The following is a 19,888-nucleotide window of genomic DNA, read 5'->3' as shown; positions in this document are numbered from 1 at the left end:
AATCTAAACTTGGGCAGATCAGACCGCAGCCGCACTGCAGGGGTTTTGGACTTCAGACAGACGACACCCCTCACTGCTATTACTTTTCTTTTCAAACACTTCTTCCCTCCGCTGCTGGCTGTGTCAAACGCTCGGTGTGTTGGTTTATCCTTTTGCCTCTCATTTCTCATCTTTACACATGAGTTGATCGCTGCCTCCCCCCCCCCCCCCCTCCCTCCCTCCCTCTCTCTCCACCCCCCACCTTCAGCCGCGTCCTGCGAGCGAGACAGCTGTGAAAACAGTGTGCAATCCACGCGGCTGACAGAGAGAACGGCTCGGTTTGCTGTATCTTTCCAATTTTAACCAGATTTTCCAGGGATATTAGAGGAGACAAAAGATGTGGCATCCTAGCGCTGCGCCGTTCAAAGCGTCGCCCCGATAACTTTGATGCGAGATTGAGTCTGAATAGAGGCAGAACATTTTGGATGGCTTCCTTACGTTTAAAGTGAGGTAACACTTCAGTGCTACATAAATTTGCATTCATTATTGCCGTCTTTAGCATCCGTAATGAGAAGCCCGTGTGATGTGGAGATCTGAAACAGAAAAGATTGTATACTTGTCATGACGCGATTCATCCCAAAGGCTCAGAATAAAAAGAAGAGAAATATTTTGGCTTGCGTAACAGCGGCGTATAAAAAGAGTTTGATGTCACTCTCTGTATTTCCCAGACGCCACAAAGACGCGGGATTGAACACGACACCGCATCAGCACAAATACATCTCAGGCATTTGTCACGGTGACGTTGATACAGAGCCTCGCTGATACTAACTAATAAGAGCTAAATGACACAGCCAGGAAGTACAAAACAGAACATTTTAATGTTGTCTGATGTCCCCAGCAAAATGCAAAGCTTCCTCTTGCTGCAGTCGCTCGTGAAGTTGCACCTGAAGGCAGCATTTGCATCTGCTAGCTTGCATGCCACATTACATAAGCACAGCAATGACTCTAAGACAAATTCCTTATCGTCCTTGGTGAATAATGTGATTAGGTCACTGATTTGCAGTGCTTACACTGCCAGTCACTCCACGATACCATTCTGTATTAAATCAGCAAGAGTGGGGCGAAAGAAGACGTCAAAATCCAGCGCCGCTTCCTCCTGGGTGGACGAGCGACGACCTCATTTTATTCCAGCCCATGTATAAAACACAATGTGGGATTTAGGTTTGACTGATCTGCCCCATCTCATATGCCACTTTCTTTCCTTTTTTCGCTCATAAGTTGCAAATGGCTTCATTAAAACAAAAGCACGACCATAGGGAGCGCATAAAACATGCTGCCGCTACCTAATATGGTATTTATGACCCGGGCTAAATGTAGAGTGAATTAAACTTTAAAGGATTGCAGTCAGGTAGACTCGCCGACGTTTGCGGAGGAATGTCCATTAACAAGATGAAAGAAGAGAGAGAGAGAGAGGGTGTGTGTGTGTGTGTGTGTGTGTGTGTGTGTGTGTGTGTGTGTGTGTGTGTGTGTGTGTGTGTGTGTGTGTGTGTGTGTGTGTGTGTGTGTGTGTGTGTGTGTGTGTGTGTGTGTGTGTGTGTGTGTGTGTGTGTGTTCCATTCCCCATTGGCCCCTCAGTGAGACGTCAGCGCCTCAGTCTCAGACGTCTGGCCGGACCCAGACACCTGACTAGCACACGTGAAATGAAAAATCGACCGCCCTTGCGGCCCCAGAGCCCCGGCCTCCTGTATTTACAGAAATAATTAAAACGTAATATCATCCAAAGTGACTTTTCTCACCCCCTCCACTGCCTCCTTTGCCACGTCTCCTTTACTCGTTGCCTCGCTCCCCGTGAAGGCAGTTTCATCTGCTTGAGAAAATAAAGCAATTAACAGCTGATGTTGTGGAGACGCAGGGAAAGAAGAGGGTTTTTTTTATGCCGGCCGAGCCGTGATGCCGAATGCTTATTAGAGAACAGGTTCAGGTCTAAATAATCACTAGACATGCTCCGAACCAATTCTACATTCATCAGCCCCTGGATTTCCCAGTGGGGAGATACTCTGGAGCAAAGGCCTCGTCTGCCACTGGCTCCACACACACACACACACACACACACACACACACACACACACACACACACAAGCACACCTAAGCTCCATGTCTCTCAGCTTGTAAGTGCTCTCTCTCTCTTTTCATGACGCTTGGCGTGAACGATCCAGACAGGAACTCATGACGTTCTGATGTTGATCTGGATTCATATCAGGCACTTATATTTCTCTCTTTCTTTACCGTTGCACTGTTGGCTGTTTTTCAGCTCATTTCTCAAAGACCAGTCGGGATATTTAGACAAAATTTCAAGCGCGCACACCCCGGGCTGATCTTCCTATAACACAACAGCTCTGATGATTGACTAGACTTCCCTGTACATAAGTCAGTGTAAACAGTCACCTCCTGTAGCTGTGTGTAGTCCTGGCCTTGTAAGCAGGTGGTGGAGGGATCCAGCCGGCTTTCCTCTAACCTGTCTCTGCTTTCTTTAAGTGTGTCTGCAGCAGCGTTGCAGGATCCATGCAAGATAAACACAGAGAGAAAGCACCTTTGGCCGGCTCTACATTCATCATGTGACAGCTACATTCTGTCCCCTGGCTCTTGTCACAGGCATTATGTTTTATAGATATCACATCTTGTGATTTTGCACTTGGGATACACAGGTAAGACTGTAAATATTTGAAATGGCCAGAGGGATGCTGGATCTCAGACAGCTATGTGATATGCACAGCTGTAATGGCTTACATCCTCACTCCCCTCCGTCTCCTCTCCTCCCGCGAGGCTCGCCCACCTTTTTAGCGTTTTAAGGTTCTCTCTCTCTCTATTGCGTGACCTCGCTTGAATATAAAAAATTGTGACACAAAGTGGGGCGGTTTCATATTTGTTTAGCAGCGGCTGGTTGGTACGTGGCAGCGTAATGGCGTGGCTTTTCGGTCGCCAGATCACCGGAGGCGGTGCATCGGGGGACAACCTAGGATCACCGCCGTGCTGATTAATGCATGAACCATGTGTTCACTGCACTGAGACAGAAGGAGGTGACGTTAACAGAGGAGACACTCCAATGGGGAGAGGTCCTCCTGTTTTTTCTCCATGTGATGCTCGAGAAAAGGAGACAGGAAAGGACGGAGGAGATTTAGGTTTTTATGAGATTCTTATTGTTATTCTACTAAAAGTGTAAAAACCAAAATACTTAAAAATTATCCAAAAACTCAAAATGACACAACATTAGACACTAATATTGAAGGTTTTACTGGAAACATCATTTTAAATTCCTCCCCGTCTGCTTTGACGACCAGGAGCTTCAGAAAAGGTCGCAGAGTTCAGTCAAGGCTAAGTTTAACTGGGCTACTTGTTAAACCTGTTGTCTGGATGCTGTTAAGTCTCATAGCCTAAAATTCCTCACTGTTGGTTGGTCTCCTTATGCTGGTGGTCTTGGAAATGAAACTTGATCCGGTCGGTAAAAGCCATCATCACAGCCACATACCTAGAAGTTAAAAAGCTGAAAGTATACATAATAAAAGAACACCTGCGTTTGTACTCTACATCACAGATCCATATCCACTCTCTGTGTATCCATGTTGTCCATCACACACTCTCACACTCGTTATTGGCCACGATTCCTGCACATCCACTCTATGATGTCACCGCCCTGGAGGTTAGCTTCCCCTCTCTCTCTCTCTCTCTCCTCTCATGACACTGAACCCGGGGGGATTGGAGAGAATGACCGCAGCGAGCCAGGACCTTAAACGTATGAAATATGACAGTGATGATTGGGACAGATGTGGACCTGCCTCCATCCAAAGCCACACAGCGAGTATTAACTTCCCCCTGTGAGATCCTTAAACACACCGGGCTCCAATGCTTCTCACAGAGCTCACACATGTCTGATGTGTGTTAACTTAGCTCCGCGTTTATTTGTTAGCTCTCCGTACGAATTAGATCTACTGTAGATATTACAAACGCTCATTCATAAGGCATCACTTCCTGGAGCGAAAGGAGGAATCTGCATGCTAATCTAGCCCCCGCGCCGCTCTCTCCTTAAGCAGGCCGCACATCCATATTTGAAAGCGCCACCGGCTGCGTAAGGTAAAGACGGAAATTTGTAGTGACAAGGGGAGGGCGTCAGCACAACAGAGGTACCTAAGGAAAGAGACAACCTCTTCCAGCGAAGGCAAATGAGCCTTGTCAGCCGGCAGTTGGTGCAGTAATTATAAAGGGTGCGTTGAATTTCCCAGGGATTCCAGGAGAATGGCATAATGGAGAGAGAGAGCACTAAGAATTTTATAAGCCAAGCTGGGGAGGAAATAAGAGAGGGGGAGAGAGAAGAAGCCGAGCCTCCACAGAGCTCCGCAACAGACGCATTAAACTTGTTTGTGATATTTACGTCGCCCGTTTCTTCTGCATTAATAATTTGGTGTGTGTGTGGGTTTTGTCTCCTGAACGTTCTTTAAAAACGATCGGTGAATTTGTTTTCAAGAAACTCGCCCCGAGCTCTAAACCGAGGCGTTGGCCAGTTGTAACAGTGTGACTCCCCCGCCCCCGACGCCACACACGCCTTGTTAAACATCCTAAAAATCAATCTACATGATTCTAGTTGTTTACCTAGTTGCTAAATCGGCGAGCAGACAGATTAGGGCTGTTTGTTTGGCCTCCAGGCACGTTCTCACACGTCCTGACTCCTGACAGCCACGTCTGTTCCAGGTACGCACAGCCTCACTTTGCATCCGCCGCTTTCCCACCTCCAGAGCTCGTTCACCCGGTTGACCCCTCATCCCCAGGATCCAGGCGACCCCCCTCGTCTCTCCCTCCCCCCCTCTGCCGTTTGTGTCTCGGGGTCCCTCAGCGACAACCCGCCCTGATTCCATGTGACACCAGAGTCGGTCCTCAGTCACTCCGATCCTGTCAAGGAGGCGGCTGAGATGAACTGATGGCGGATGCCCTATTTATACCGCGGTCACCTGATCCCCCCTCCCCACAAAGGCTGCGAATATTAAATTGACAGCAGCATATTCTTGAAATGTGTGATCGCCCTCCAGCTCAGCCGCAGCCCGACTGGTTGCCTTGTTTTATTTGTGTGTTACCTTGATAACAAACATGTGGAGGGATAGTCTTCCGTAACCCAGTCGAGGTTGGTAGTTTGACCTCGAACTATCAACAAACTACTACGAACTACCCCCCGTCCCCAATTGAACATTGGCCTGAAGCTCTGTGGTTATACCGTGTTTATAAGACCGGCCCCCTCATGTAATCCACTCTGTAGGACCGACTTTGTTCTGTCCATTCCTCCTTCCTTCCCTCCTGACTGACACTTCATCAAACTTCTGCTATACATCACCAGGAACACACCTTCTCCTTTCCAGCAGATCCAATCTTTGCCCTTTATTCCTCCATCCATCCGTGTTCTTGCTTATCTAGTCGTTCATCCAATAAATCCTGACAAGCTAATCAGCTTTGTGTGATTTCTTATCCCTCCTTTCCTTCCTTTCCTATATATTTCATCTGTTTATTCGCACATCCATCTCTTTGGCTCGAGCCGGTGGGTGGTTTTCAGGAAGCCCCCGGAGCCTTGGATCTTTGCTTCCAAACACAGACGAGGTGTTGACCGACGCTGGACAGCACCGCCGGGGCTAGCGGGGGGGGGGAAAGCTGAATTGCCGTAATCACGTTTACTTGGCCCTTATCTGCGTGTTTGACATTTTGTCTCAGCGGCCCGACAACCAAAGTGTAAGGCCGAGTCGAACCGCGAGCTGTCAAAACGCGGCGCTTGCCCCCGTGCCATGTTAAACACCCGACATCTGGGCGCGCCATAAACACTCGGGCCCCGGTAATCAGCCCCACATGTGGCCACGTTTTCAGGCCGCACGTGCTCCCGTCCGGCGCCTGGACGTAAAGGAAGCTGTCAGGCTCATCAGAGGGTTCGTCTTGTGTGAAACGGATACAGCGTCGGGATTACAGTTTGATAAATATTTGAACTCGGGCTCTCCTCTTATTATAATTAAGCCAGGTTTCAAACGCACCCCTTCCTCTCACTTTGATCTCCACGCCACCCTGATACGGAGCTTAAGATGGGACATTTATTTATTAAGAGGTGCACCGCAAAAACTCCACCAGCTGGCAGTTGAAAGAAATCTCCTGCTTTGGCTACGGTTCCACAGTTAGATATCATCAATCTGCAATGTTCAATGCATTCCAGGAGTTATTCTCTGATGAAGTGGTGTAATTTACATTTCTGGTGAGCCATTTCCCCCCAAGCTGCCTCCTCTCATTCTGTCCTAAATAACTTTAAACTGCTAACTTGTTGGTATGAACAGCGGAGTTATTACTAGCTGATAAATCCCGTACTGTCTCCGGGTCTGTACCGTACCTGACCGTACGGTTCTATGGCAAGACCCTCCTTACTCAGCTTGCACACAACTTCTTTGTGTAGCTCCTTTGAATTGAATGGCCCAATCCCCCCCCCCGCCCCCCCTCCCCTCCCCCCGGCTTTGGAGGCAGATGTTCTCAATACAAAGATCAATGAGGGGTACATTTCACTGTCTTTGTTCCCGTCTGTTCACCGCTACACTTGCACCATTTGCAATAACTCACCAAAGTACCACAAATGGCGTGTACACAGGCGTGCGGCGCACACAACTGACACAAACAGAGGGTGGAGAGTAGTGGATGAGGAGGTAAAGGAGGAGAAGGGAGCAGAAGAAGTGGTATCCTTGTTTTTCTTTGTCCTGCCCTGTTGTTGTTTTGTCGCTGCAACTTCCAAAACATTCATTTAAAGTTTGGTCTCATCTGATGAAAGATGGGCAACCGACACTTACACGCTCCGACGCGCAGTGCCGTCAGTGCCTGTCGACCTGTGTGTGTGTGTGTGTGTGTGTGTGCGCTCTGCTCTCAGCTCCAGCCCATCACTCATAGTCTGTGTGCGTGGGCCCGAGTGGAGCCGGTCCTCCAGAGGGGGTCGATCTGATAAATGAGATTTCAGCACCACTGACCCGTGTTCCTGTTCTCTCACCTTTTGGCAGGAGAAGAGGAATGAACTTTGACCCCTGCGATGTGTGAAGCAGCCACCGTTCCCCTCCGAATGACGACCCCTCGGTTCCGACTGACCCGGCTGGACTCGCGGAAAAGGAACCAAAGAGGTACGACCTTAAATACAGGTGTGAGGGCCAACATGAGACAGAACTCAACACAGAACCTCCTCTTCTTTATTTCCCTTTCTTTTGCTGTTATTCTTTAAAACACATACACCGGGTTCACACTGAATGTAATGCGATGTGCGTTACAGTTTGTACAGTCCACTAACAATAGAGAGGGAATGTTGGATGTCTTAAAGACTCTGAGATGAAGCGTATCTCATCTCCCAGAGGTGAGCCCTAGCCTACATACTGTACTTCATATCCACTACATGTGCTGCACACACACTTCAACTCACAGAACGGCCCTTTAATGTGTATCTGCAGTCGTGTGTGTGTGTGTGTGTTTCTCTCTTTCTGACATCTTGCAAGAACTGTATGTATGTCATTAATTGAGTCTCCAGCTCCCTGGAGTGGTTAGCACTACTTGCACTGGGAGGATTGGAGGGGCGGGGGGAATGGGGCTCTGTGCTCTGTGTGTGTGTGTGTGTGTCAGTTTGTGTTCTTCACACACACCAGGCTTGATCGCATGATGATTATGCTTGATCAGTGTCAAACACAAACTACTGCAGCGGGTGCTTTGAACAGGAACACATTGTGTACTGGGGCATCTTCAGGCCGTCCTGGTGTTTCTGAGCAGAGGAGTGATTTATCCAATTCACCCTCATCTCAGACATCTAATCTGCTGCTTTTTTTTTTGCTCTTTTCTGTGGAGATGCGAAGAAAACACCTCTGGTATTTGACTTGATTAGATCAGAAAATGAAAACGATGCCTCAACCTGCTGCAGAAGCTGGCAAAGGTTCATTTACCGCAATCATAATCAGTGGAGATTCACACAAAGTGCTGCTAATGCCGGTTGTTAAACCAAGCAGAGCTGTTTGCTCCATTTTAAACGGCCGATACAGAACTCTGTTTCAATCTGTACACACGTATAGAAATGCAGAGTTTTTCCCGTTCCTTCTCTCGCGCCGCATTCTGGTGCATAACATAACACTGACATGCATGGTCAGGTTAGTTTAACAGAAGAGAAGAGGCACAACCGGAGCTAGACCTGTTTGTTTTCCAGAGGCATTGAAGGCAGCCAGGGCCCGAATCAGGGGGGGGGGGGGGGGGGGGGGCTCACCGCTCAGCCAAACGCGATAGGGGTAAATATTTGTATCTCAGCGGTGGACGAGCAGCGCTGAGGTCAGTCGTCTGGAATCCCTTCGTTGTTTGGAGACCACTGTTGTTACAGTTGGGCTTTTTTTGTCGGGGGGGTAGAGAGAGAGAGAGAGAGAGAGGGAGAGAGAGAGAGAGAGAGAGAGGGCTACACTCCCCGTGGGAGAAAGCTGAGCACTAACACTAAAACAAAAGAAGAGGGAGGGAGAGAGAGAAGTGTGAAGTTTGTACCCCAGTAAAGCAGAAATGATTCCTATTTATAAATTCACATTTTTTACAGCACAAATCCAGCTGAGAATAACTGAATTATTGTGATATTAAACCAAAATCTTGATGAGTATATGACACCGCCCCCCCCCCCCCCCCCCCCCCCCCCCCCTAACTGCTGAGTGTATGAAGTGTTGCTCTTGTTCTGCTCTCTGGTGCCGTAGTGTTAGCGTGTAGCCTCTCTCCACGCTCGGCCCTAAACACACGCGTGCAGACGGACTAAGTGTCCTCTGTGTTTCGAGCTGCTGCTCTCCGTCTCCATTCAGTCGGCTGTAATCACGGGTTCAGTGGCGATTCTGCCCCGGAGTGAAACCCACGTGGATACGCCGCCGTTCGTGCGTCTCACTTATGAGTCAACCCGGCCTTTGGCGCCGTGAGGTGAGGCGAGACTCGCCGACGCCGCGGCCGAGCTGTTTGATGAAAACGAATCGGCACACGGAGTTCTGCCTCGTAGGGACGGAGCGGCGAGCGACATTAGCGGGGGTGTCATGTTTGATTGGGGTTTATTAGCGCCGCCTGTATTGTTCCTGTTCGTCAACAGACTCCCAGGTAATGTGGTGATAATCGCTGTGGAAGCCTCCATCTGCTCATTTGGAGAGAGGGGCGGGAGGGCGAGGGGGGAGGGGGGGGGGGGTGCTGCCCTCGTTTCAAATCCATTTTCCCAGGTGCTGATGGGAGGCCGCGGGCTGGAGAGGGAGGGATGGTGGAGGGGGAGCGTAGAACCTCCGTGTTTCATTTACCCAGGAGTGTCGGCGCGCTCACCAACCAGGTTGTCTCCGCTTGTACCGGCTAATGGTTCAACCCCAGCTGGCTCCGATTGGGAGTCGGCCTCGCCAGTAATACATTTTGCACTTTGGCTCACGACCAAGCGTGCGGCATTTTTTCTTTTTTTTTGTGCGCGCAGTGGCGGCGGCGGCGGTTTATCACTCAGGTGTTTGAGAGAGAGTGAGAGCGCCATAAAATCCATAAACAAGCAGGTCGTTCAGGCGACGTGTCACTCCCGGCAGCGATCCCCCCCCAAAGAGAAGAGGGTCACAGTGAGGCTTCACCGAGGAAGAGGAGGCCAGGCAGCCGACGGTCAAGGGCCACTTCTGCCTCCGCTGTTTGTGAGAGGCAATTCTCCACGCTTGTAATTACACGTCTTTAATTGATAACGCGGAAAAGCGGCATTGATTTGATGTCAGCCGCAGCGGCGCAGCACTCCGGCCTCTAATTACTTCTCAGTTCTGCGATGTCAGGTTCGGTTTGGTTTTTTTCCGCAGAGGAAGCAGCCGACAGCATCGCACCTGAATCTCCTCTGCTGGCTGCACCGAGGCGTCTGCAGTGAGAGATGTCTTCTAAAGCAGAGGGACAGGGGTCAGATTGAGCTTTTGACCAAATCGAAGCGGAATCCACGTATTTCTTAAGAAAATGAGGATCAGCTGACGACATAGCTCACTCTCCTCTCATGCTGAACTCCTCTGCTTCTTATTTGCTGTATTTTTCTTGAACAAAGTGAATTTATCCCCGTTTGACTCTATTTTTTTCAGTGTTATTGTAAAGAGTTCAAATAGAGGGAGGTAAAAGCTAAAGTAAACACGCCGTGGTGCAAGGAGATCTGGCATCACGGACGCCCGATCCTCCTCCTCTCTCTCCCCCTCCCCACCTTCACCCCGGTCCCTCCGCCGCCTCTTCAGCCGGGGCCATCGCTGTAAATTTCCTCAAATCACGGCGAGCAGGCGAGGGAACTGAAAGCCGGTTACCCGACTCCGCATAATGCCCGTCGTCTCGGAGCACGCGTGAGAGCGCTGTCGCTGGAGGTGATGACAGAGGAGCTCCAACTGGCTCAACACACAACTTCCTGCACCATCAAAAGAGGCAGAAACTGAGGCTTTTTAAAGCTTTACACATCCGTCGTCGCTTGAGAGCTTTGTGAGCTTTAATAGGAGCAGATAGAAACATTCAGCTGTTAATTTGACTTCTTTTATCTTCAAAAACAAAACAAAACGAGCAGCCTGTCCGTCACGCAGAGGCACCGAGATTCCATTTCTACTGTTATTCTGTTATTGTGGCGATTGTTCTCATGTTAGTTTAGAGTGGCTAAGGATTCTGGATTCTGCTGTTATTTGTTCTATATCATGTTAAAAACATGTAAGTGTGTGTTTCCACTCTTCCACCGGCGTCACGACAACTGAAAAAACTGAATTTGTGCGTCAGAGGTTTTGCGTTGCTATTGCCGTGTGTGTGTGGGTGTGTGTGTGTGTGTGTGTGTGAGAGAGAGAGAGCATGCTAATAGAGAGATTCGTTCTTTGCATGGCACAAAAGCGATTTAATGTGGTTTTAATTAGATTTTAATTGCGTTACCTGATCTTAACGAACCTCCAGAGAGAAGCGCTCATTTTCACGTTGTTGTTGTTTTTTTAATAAACGGTCGTTTACATTAAGACGACGCTTAACAGGAGAGGAGCTTTGAAGAACTCACACACACCATCAACGCATCGTGTGTGTAGGTTTGTAGCAAAGCGTGCAAAAGTGCAAATAGCAGCAAGGAATGTGTGTGTGTGTGTGTGTGTGTGTGTGTTTAAAAACTGGGTGGGAGGAAAAGTAGAAAGAACAGGATAGTGTGCATGTGTGTGTGTGTGTGTCATGAGTGAAAGGGCTGAATGGATCAAGTTGGGAGAGAATGTAGTGTGTGAGAATGTACTGTACATGAAGAGTGTGTGTGAGGAATGTAAGAATGTGTCCCAGAGAAAGTGTGTTAGCGAGACACAAGGAGCGAAGAAAAAAAAAGTGTGTGTGTGTGTGTGTGTGTGTGTGTGTGTGTTTGTGTGTGTGTGTGTGTGTGTTTGTGTGTGTGTGTGTGTGTGTGACACCAAAAAAAGAGCGTGGTTAAGAGTGGAAAAATGTTTGTTTCTATGTTTGTGTTTGTGTGGAGAGAGAGAGAGAGAGAGAGAGAGAGAGACTGACAGAGAAAGAGGGAGGGATAGAGAGAGAAAGGGGGAAAGAGAGAGAGAGTGGGGATAGAGAGAGAGAGAGAGAGAGAGAGAGAGAGATAGTGTATCTGTGAGCATGCGGCCTGTAGATGGAGCTATACTCTACATTTCTCTCTCCCTCTCTGTCTCTCACTCTCTCATCTTCTCTGTACACAATGAATGCATTGTTCTGCAACCCACCTCACCCTCCACCTCTCTCTCTCTCTCTCTCTCTCTCTCTCTCTCTCTCTCTCTCTCTCTCTCCCTCTCTCTCTCTCTCCTCGGCCAGATTTGGTACAGATTTGGTATTTATGATAATGTCCCCCCTCAGTGGATTTCTTGCCTCCCAGTGGTTCGATACTTTGTTGATATGTAGCTTTACTGGTTTGTGTGTGTGTGTGTGTGTGTGATATAGGCTGCAGAGGGATGCTAGGAGGGTTTGGGCACCGTGCAGAGAGTCACTTTCTGAAAGGCGTAGCAGCTTTGGATGTGTGTGTGTGTGGTAAATGTACAGATAGACCTGCTGTGAGTGTGTTGATTTGTTGATTTGTTTATGGGAGAGAGTGATGATTGGATAGAGATGATCAGATGTGAAAATACCACCTTAAATTGTGCGGAAAGGCAAAATAAAGCGCTCCAAATAAGCTGCATAATAAAGTTAGAGCAGTTTCCTCTCAGCTTGTTTTGTTCATCGCTCCAATTTGACGATTTTCATCCCAAATTCAAGATGGAGGAGTGTGTGTGTGATGTTATATTGTGGTCTGAACAGCAGCATCATAGTGTAGCAGGATGATATCATGGCTGGGTGTGGAACAGGACAGAGAGAGGCGGCGGCGGCGGCGGCGGCGGCGGCGTGGAGCGTTCCAGCTCTGGTAACGCTCCACTCTCAAACGGTGTGTGAAATAGAGCTACAGCGAGGTCATTGTTGATCCCCACCTTTAATAGAATAATCAATCTTGCTTTTGGCACGTCGGTGGGATTAATTATTAAGGGCTAAACATTTACCAGCTAAGCTCGTCTACCTGCCTCGCCGCTCGCCGCTCGCTCCTCCGCTTCCTGCAGGAACCGCTCAACCGGAGTGTTAACCCAGCGCGAATCGATTACGCTTATCTACACGCTTATCAGCCCCCCCCCCTCCATCTCTACCTCTGTTACTGTGCCCCCCCCCCCCCCTTTAAAACAATAGTATGTTTCCAGTTAGTCAGTCACAGATGTACCTCATGTAGAGAGGGGGGATTAACAGTATCTACTTATACGCTGCTGATAAACTCTTATCTCCTGCTTTCCCCCAAAGCATTCTGGGTGCACGTTGACCTGTTTTCCTCCTCTCCTTCCTCCTCTTCTTCCTCTTCTCCCCCTGCTGCCTCCACTCTGTACCTCGGCGATGTAATCGTTTAGCCGTGTATAATCTGGGCCCTCTCCAATTTAGTCAAATCCGCTTCCAAAAAAGCCGGAGCGCTGTCGGTATTTAAAGACGGGCAGGAAGTTTAAAGTGGGTGAGAAGGTGACGGCGATGGATGGAACTCCATCATCAAGCATCAGTTTATAAATGTGTCAGCACAGAGAATTTACATGGTGTGTGTGTGTGTGTGTGCCAGTGTAAATAATTTAACAGGTAGTGTACATCACAATATAGAAGCCTCAGAGTGTGTGTGTGTGTGTGTGTGTGTGTGTATATCTAAAGCTGCAGGCCTCTCTGTATGCATGAACTGTAAATGTCTGTGCATCTGTACCGTATGTATGTGTGTTTACACTCATACTGTGTGTGTGTGTGTGTGTGTGTGTGTGTGTGTGTGTGTGTGTGTTCATGGTTTACATCCAGCAGGTAAACTTGAGGCAGCTGCAGTATCCTGAACCCTCAGCCGAGGTTTACACAGCATAAACGCATCACTTCCTCCTCATCTAAGCGTGATGTAAACGGACCGCGTACTCGCCGGGCGATCCCACGTCCTGTAAAAGCAGGAAATGCTAGGTTACCTTCTGGCCCCGACACTCTGTGGGTGGCAGTGCCACGAGGTGGCCCGGGGATTAACCCTGTGACGGTTTGTATCCATTAGGGTCATGAGTGAGCTCTGACATAAAGGACTAACATCCTCATCTCCCCGCCTCTTAAAAGTACATTTCTTTTCCCTCCTGTCACAGGTTCACCTAGGGGAAATATTTGGAAGTCTTTCTAAATACTCTGAGCGTTTGCTTAAGCCTGCCTGTAGTGGGTGGTTTGTCAGAGGAATACCTCTGTCATGCAGAGAAGGAGTCGCTTCCAGCTGACTGAAGTGGATTTTTTATACTTTTACACAATTGTCGCTTTTAAATAAGAAGCTTTTTGCAGCAAGATAAAGACTTGAATTAAAATAATGATAACACATTATATGTTCGGGGACATTCCATGGATGTGTCACATGACAACATCGTCCAATTTTAGTCAGGTATGATGAAGAAAGGTGTAACAGAAGCAGCAGAGAAGTGGTGAGGAAAACAAATGCAAGAAAATGCAAGAAGAAGAAGAGTTTGAAGGAACATGTAAAGGAAAGCAAACAGCAACATGAATAAACACAAACTACTTCTTCATCCGACAGAGACACTAAGATAATAAATGACCCTTTGAAGGCGTTAGTCCAGCCTGATTACCTTTAGATTTGTTATTTTATGTAAAGCAACTCTTCAGGAAATCTGTGGAAATATCATCATCCAGAAATTCACTCTGGATTGAAGCTTTTAGTCAAGGCTTTCCTCATACATAATACTGTGTGTGTGTGTGTGTGTGTGAGAGAGAGAGAGAGAGAGAGAAAGGCACCTCCTCTGGTATGTAAAGAGTGTGGGTAGCAAAGGATGCATGTAACCTCATTCCACATCCGACACTCGGTGACAAATACATAGTTTGGGGCAAATTTCCATTTCATGTTCGACTACACCGCACATCTCAAATTAAGAGCGCGGCATTATCATCGACAAGGAAATACATCGCGTTAATATTCCTGCTTCACAGTTGCCAAAGAATTAGTTCAGATCTTCGCATAAATTAACAGTGGCACAGTTTTAAAAATGGGTAGCTCAAGGCCATGCTCTCAGAACAAGGCAGCCAGCGCCGCGGCTCCCGTCACCGTTTTGTTTTGATGTCTGCATTTGAAGAATTTGTTTCTCGTATATTATACAGGCAATATTTGTGGAAAAGACATCTCCTGCAGCTCATCTGAGCACATCTGTAAGAGCGTTCAACCAGAGACTGAAGTTAACCACTTTCCTTTCAAAACACTGCCGTTCCATTTTACGGGTGTTATCCATCATCTTAAGGTACCTCTTGTCTCCAACCGTTAGAATCAGGCGACACCCTGCTTCCCTGTAGATTCACTCTGTGCTGGGCTCTTCAGGTGTTCTGTGATGTCTTACCTCCTCTCTCTGTCGCCCTGTTTCACTCCTTTATAGTGATCTTATACTGGCAGGAGGGAAGAACAGTAGGTTCACGAACAACCCTACACAAACAAATCAACATCCACCTTCTTCTCTGCAGCTTCCTAGTTTTGAACTTACAGAGTCCACATTTGAACAAAATAAAGACTAATAAAGACTTAAAGTGTTAGCACGGAACACGCCAAGTCTTTTACTGTTGTGTGAACGTGTGCTGCTCCAAAATCATGGATTTGAGAGCAACCGGGCCGGAGTAGCCTTCCCACAACGCTTCCTCCTACGGCCTTTGACATTTTCCCGGCAATGGCAGTGGAGAAAGCTAAGTCACGGTCCCTTTGCCGCCGTGTCTTCGGTCCTTTCCTGCGCCGCGTTCACACCACACGACCAGCATTCACCACAGAGCTGGCGAGCAGCGCCGCAGCCCCCGTTTTGTATTCGTAAGGCTCCTCCGCTCCGGTGCCAGGTGCGTGGCCTTTTATCACGGCAGGAACTCTGTGCGGACTTAGTCTTAGGGATAAAGAGCTCTGTGGCCTCGAGAGCTCCCGCACCACATCTCTATCTGATCAATGGAGAGCCACGGAGTTTTGCCCGCTCAGAGGCCGGACGTGATTAAATGTTAATCTGTAGTGTCAAATTGTATCAGCGTCTGACTGTACAGTGTGCTTTTGAGCTTATCTCTGACCCGGCACTTTATCTTTTATTTAATGTGGCGACACGTGGAGACCGGCTGGCAGGGAGAAGCGGGAGGAAGTGGTTCTGAATTTGTACCAATCTACGCCGAATGCCATAAGGCACTTTAGAGCTGAATTCTTCACGGTCATCCCAAAGGTTTATACCATTTAATTACCAGTTGTGAGAAGCAGTTTGACCTCCATTCACCGCTTTACTATCGGTTGCTTGTAGTGCCATTAAAGCAAATGGTGCATCTTTGATTCGAAGCGTTTATACGTGGGATAGGCTGGTAAGAAGTTGGAAGAGAGAGACTGAAGTAAAGTTTCTCTCTCTTCATAGGTGCCCCGTGTCTCTTTCTCTTTCATTTGCCGCGATGCGTTCAATGTCAGGGGAAGTGTGCTCTCGGGGGTTTCCCTTCCTGCTGCATTGTGTTATTGGTCCTTGACGTGACCCCGTTCATATCAGCCAACTCGTCGACTCTGTGAACCCACTTCCCATCCTGTGAAAAAAACCTTGAGTACTGTTGAGTTAGCAAGAGTTGTCTGTTTTTATAGCGCTTCATTGTGTTTGCATGTGAGGCCGCATGTCAAGGCCTCCCTGTTTATTAACCTTTGTCTTCTCAGATAAGGAGAAATCTTGCTGATAAACTGATCCAGGTGCTCTGCTTGATCAGATTTAATCAGAGGTATTGAGGACGTTTAGGCTGATTTGGGATTCAAACCGTCTCTGCTAGACCTGTGTATGTTTGTCTCGGTGGCTCCAGCTGGGATCCTCCTTCTCCTCTAACTGACCTGGCTGGTTAACTACATAGAGAGACGTCTCTGTGTGTTCTTCTGTCAGTGTGTGTGTCAATTTGACTTTGATTTAATTTAGGATTTAGGTTTGTTTACCACCATCTCTCCCTCTCTCGCAGGCCACTGTGAACTTGAGTCTATAGAGCTGCAGATGTAGATGGAACCTATCTTTGCTTATATTGCAACAATTCTCCCTCGAAAACTATTTCTCTTAACAATCTCAACTTTTTCTCTTTCCAAAGCTGTTCGCCTGTCAGTTTTTGGAGGTTTTGTTTCGGCCCCATGCTCGACTGAACATCCCTCCATCCCTCCATCCCTTCATCATCCCTTCCCACCATCTTATACTTTGAGAGTCCAATAAGAGAGAGGGGCTCTTAACAAGCAAAGTTGCTCTTTCACTGTGCTGGTAGGAGTGTGTGATGATGTTTGTGCGCCATCGGGTTTCAAATTTTTCCTTGTTTCTAGATAAAAACAAACACCAAGAGGGGGGGAACATAAATAAGAGCAGCTCCCAGAATGAGTTGCCAAATGCCAAATACAACATGACATAGAACATGCTCGCTCGCTCGCTCACTTGCTCGCTCGCTCACTCCCCCTCTCTCTCCCTCCCTCTCTTTTGTGTGTTTGTGAGGCGCTTGTGCCGTTGAACAAGAGTGGAACATTTCTCTTTCTTTTTGGTGTTTTAATGGATGTGACAGGTGGGATTTAACCTTTCCCAACTATAAAAGGTGATTCCCCTCCCCCTGCTTTGTTGGGAATGAATAATGTATTAGAAATTAATAATGAAATGAATAAAATATTGGGGGGGGGGGGGGAGACATATGCAGATTTCTAAACACCTGTCACTCAGGCCCCCCCGCCCCCCTGCTGGGAATGAAAGAAGCGGATTAGGTGATGACAATGCCGACAAAGGTGTTAGACACTTAACTTGGCATTGTGGGAGCTTTTTTTTTGGAGGGAAAGGGTGCGATTAGCAGAGCGGAGAGGTGGGCAACGGGGGTGGCACCTATGTCAGAGGAAGAAGAAGAAGAAGAAGAAGAAGAAGAGGTTTAGCTCCGCCTTCGTCCCACTGTAAGTTTGAGCTGTTGTTTGTCACTGTGCTGATGGGGGCCGGGGTGGGTGAAGGTGGTGTGTGTGTGTGTGTGTGTGTGTGTGTGTGGGTGGGTGGGGGGAGGAGGCGTGGCGGCGAATTATGGAAGTGTCACCCCTCTGTCGCCGGCGCTCATTCAGGAGTGATCCTTAATTCGTAGCCGTCGAGGCACATTTTCATGCAAATAACGGCGGGCGCAATTTTTTCCCCGGCGTTTTTCCCTAATAGCTTCTTACAAATGATGTGCCATTACAAGGAGGTTTATTTAAACAAATTTAATACGTCTTTAATCAACCCTCGCCGAGCGCCTTTCAAAAAGGTCACATGCCACATCAGGACGGTCTCCGCTCCCCCCCCCCCCCCCCCCCCCTCACCCTCACATCACAGTATTAGCTCAAGGATGGAGGAGGAGGGCGACACGAGGGGCGGGCGAGGCCAGAGAATTATTTCACGGACAAGTCATTCTAAGCAAATCTTTATTTACATTTTTATTCAGTTATTAAATTTTATTTCATTGTGCGACAGAAAGGCCGGCGGTCTCCCTCCTTTCACCCACCTCGCTCTCTCTCTCTCTCTCTCTCTCTCTCTCTCTCTCTCTCTCTCAGTCACAGACACACACGAACGCACAATTGCTTATGAAGTCATCCTATCTAAAGGAGGGAGGGGAATATGAACCTATAGTATCACATCTTGATCTGTTGTTGTGTTTGCACAGAGACCTCGGCCTCAAACGGGGCCAAGCCGTCGTACGCAGATGTTATTTACTCAGCAGAATATTTGATTTAACTCGAGCAAACACCAAATCCACCTTCAGCAGTGTGTAGAAGCGTATTAGAGAAGTACGAGGTGATTGGTCCCTTGGGGCGGCTCCCTCTCAGGTTCCCCCTGAATCACTCGGCCTTGTAGTCGTGTGTTCTTCTAACTCCCGTAATGTCGTCGTTTCATTACCGCCGCCGTGCGTACGACCCCGACCAAAGTCAATAAGCAAATCCATTTGAATACGTACGGTAACAACAACGCCTGAGATGGGAGGGTGTCATATTACCTCAGAAGGGCGACGAGTGCTGCTGCCTAAACTCCGCCCCCCTCGCCCCTTTAGCAGCCTTTTCCCCTCCCATCCAGCCCGTCACTGTAACCTGGAGGTTCTGTCTTATATTTGTTACGCACGCTTTGCATGACGCCAGGCGTGTAGCTGCGTGCGTCTTACACTGGGGAAGCGTGAACAGTGTGCGTTTCACAGCCCATGAGTCATCAATACTCTTTTATGGCGTGCCGAGCATAGAGATTCATTGTCTTGTGTGTGTGTGTGTGTGTGTGTGTGTGTTGTCGCCAGGGTGTGTGGTTATAATGAAGGCCAAACCTCACACCTCAGAATAATCAAATCCCACACGGCTGTTTGGGGGATAAAGTTATTCGGGGGTCTCTGAGTTAGATCACTGCGGCGGCGGGGAGCGGAGCGTCTTAATTTTCGGAGGGGGGGGGTTAACCCTTTCCATACTAATTCCTTTTTCTCAGGGTGGCATTTACGCAAAATGAATTGCTTGCTTAGACACAGCTAACTAAATAAAAGACAGCGGGGGCCGATGCTATGAAAAATGGATTTTCATTACTGTTTCATTGATTCTGGTAAATAAGGGCCGCGGGCCGGCGCCGCAAAGGCTGCAAAACGGTAATAATTTAATCTAAGGTGACACAGACCAAAATGTATGTGGACAAAAAAAAAAAAATCATCCCTGAATATTAAACAAGGGCCCCGAGACAAGAGAAGGGAGGGAGGGGTGTGTGTGTGTGTGTGTGTGTGTGTGTGTTCACGTGTGTATTTGCAGGCACATTTAAATGTATGCAGATTGCCGTCCAACCTATTTAAAAACAAGAATTAGGTATTCCTGTCATAAATCACGTTTGCCTCGGCGGATACGCCTTGTTATGTCGGTGTTTAACGGAAACCTGAAAGGTTAAAATACTCGGTGCATTAAATTGTACAAGGATAATTAATACTTTTCTCCCGGCTATTTATAAAATATGGAAAATAGAGTCGGCTGAACTGTGACAACACACTCAGCCGGGGAGGGAAGGAGGCAAAAATAAAATCCGGATGAAGGCACATTCAAGTACAAAGCGTGCACACACACACACACTGACACACACACGCACACACACACACAAAGAAGCGCACGCACACATACATGCATGCTCACACACACACACACACACACACACACACACACACACAGGGAATCGCAGATCTAAAAACAAAATATCTCCAAAGCTTAATAATGAACTTGCGATTTTAAAATCTGGTTGATGTGAGTTTGCGTGGCCATGTGTTTTTTTTTTTGTCACTAATTACTGCCTGTTAGCGGTAAACTCGTGCAAACTCCCTAATTTGACAAGTCTATTCC

Source organism: Genypterus blacodes, unplaced genomic scaffold (genome assembly GCF_046128005.1).
Source record: "Genypterus blacodes isolate CSIRO-AG114 ecotype Tasmania unplaced genomic scaffold, CSIRO-AGI_Gbla_v1 ptg000066l_1, whole genome shotgun sequence".
In the NCBI taxonomy this organism is placed as follows: domain Eukaryota; kingdom Metazoa; phylum Chordata; class Actinopteri; order Ophidiiformes; family Ophidiidae; genus Genypterus; species Genypterus blacodes.
Note: the sequence above shows the minus strand (reverse complement) of the source record.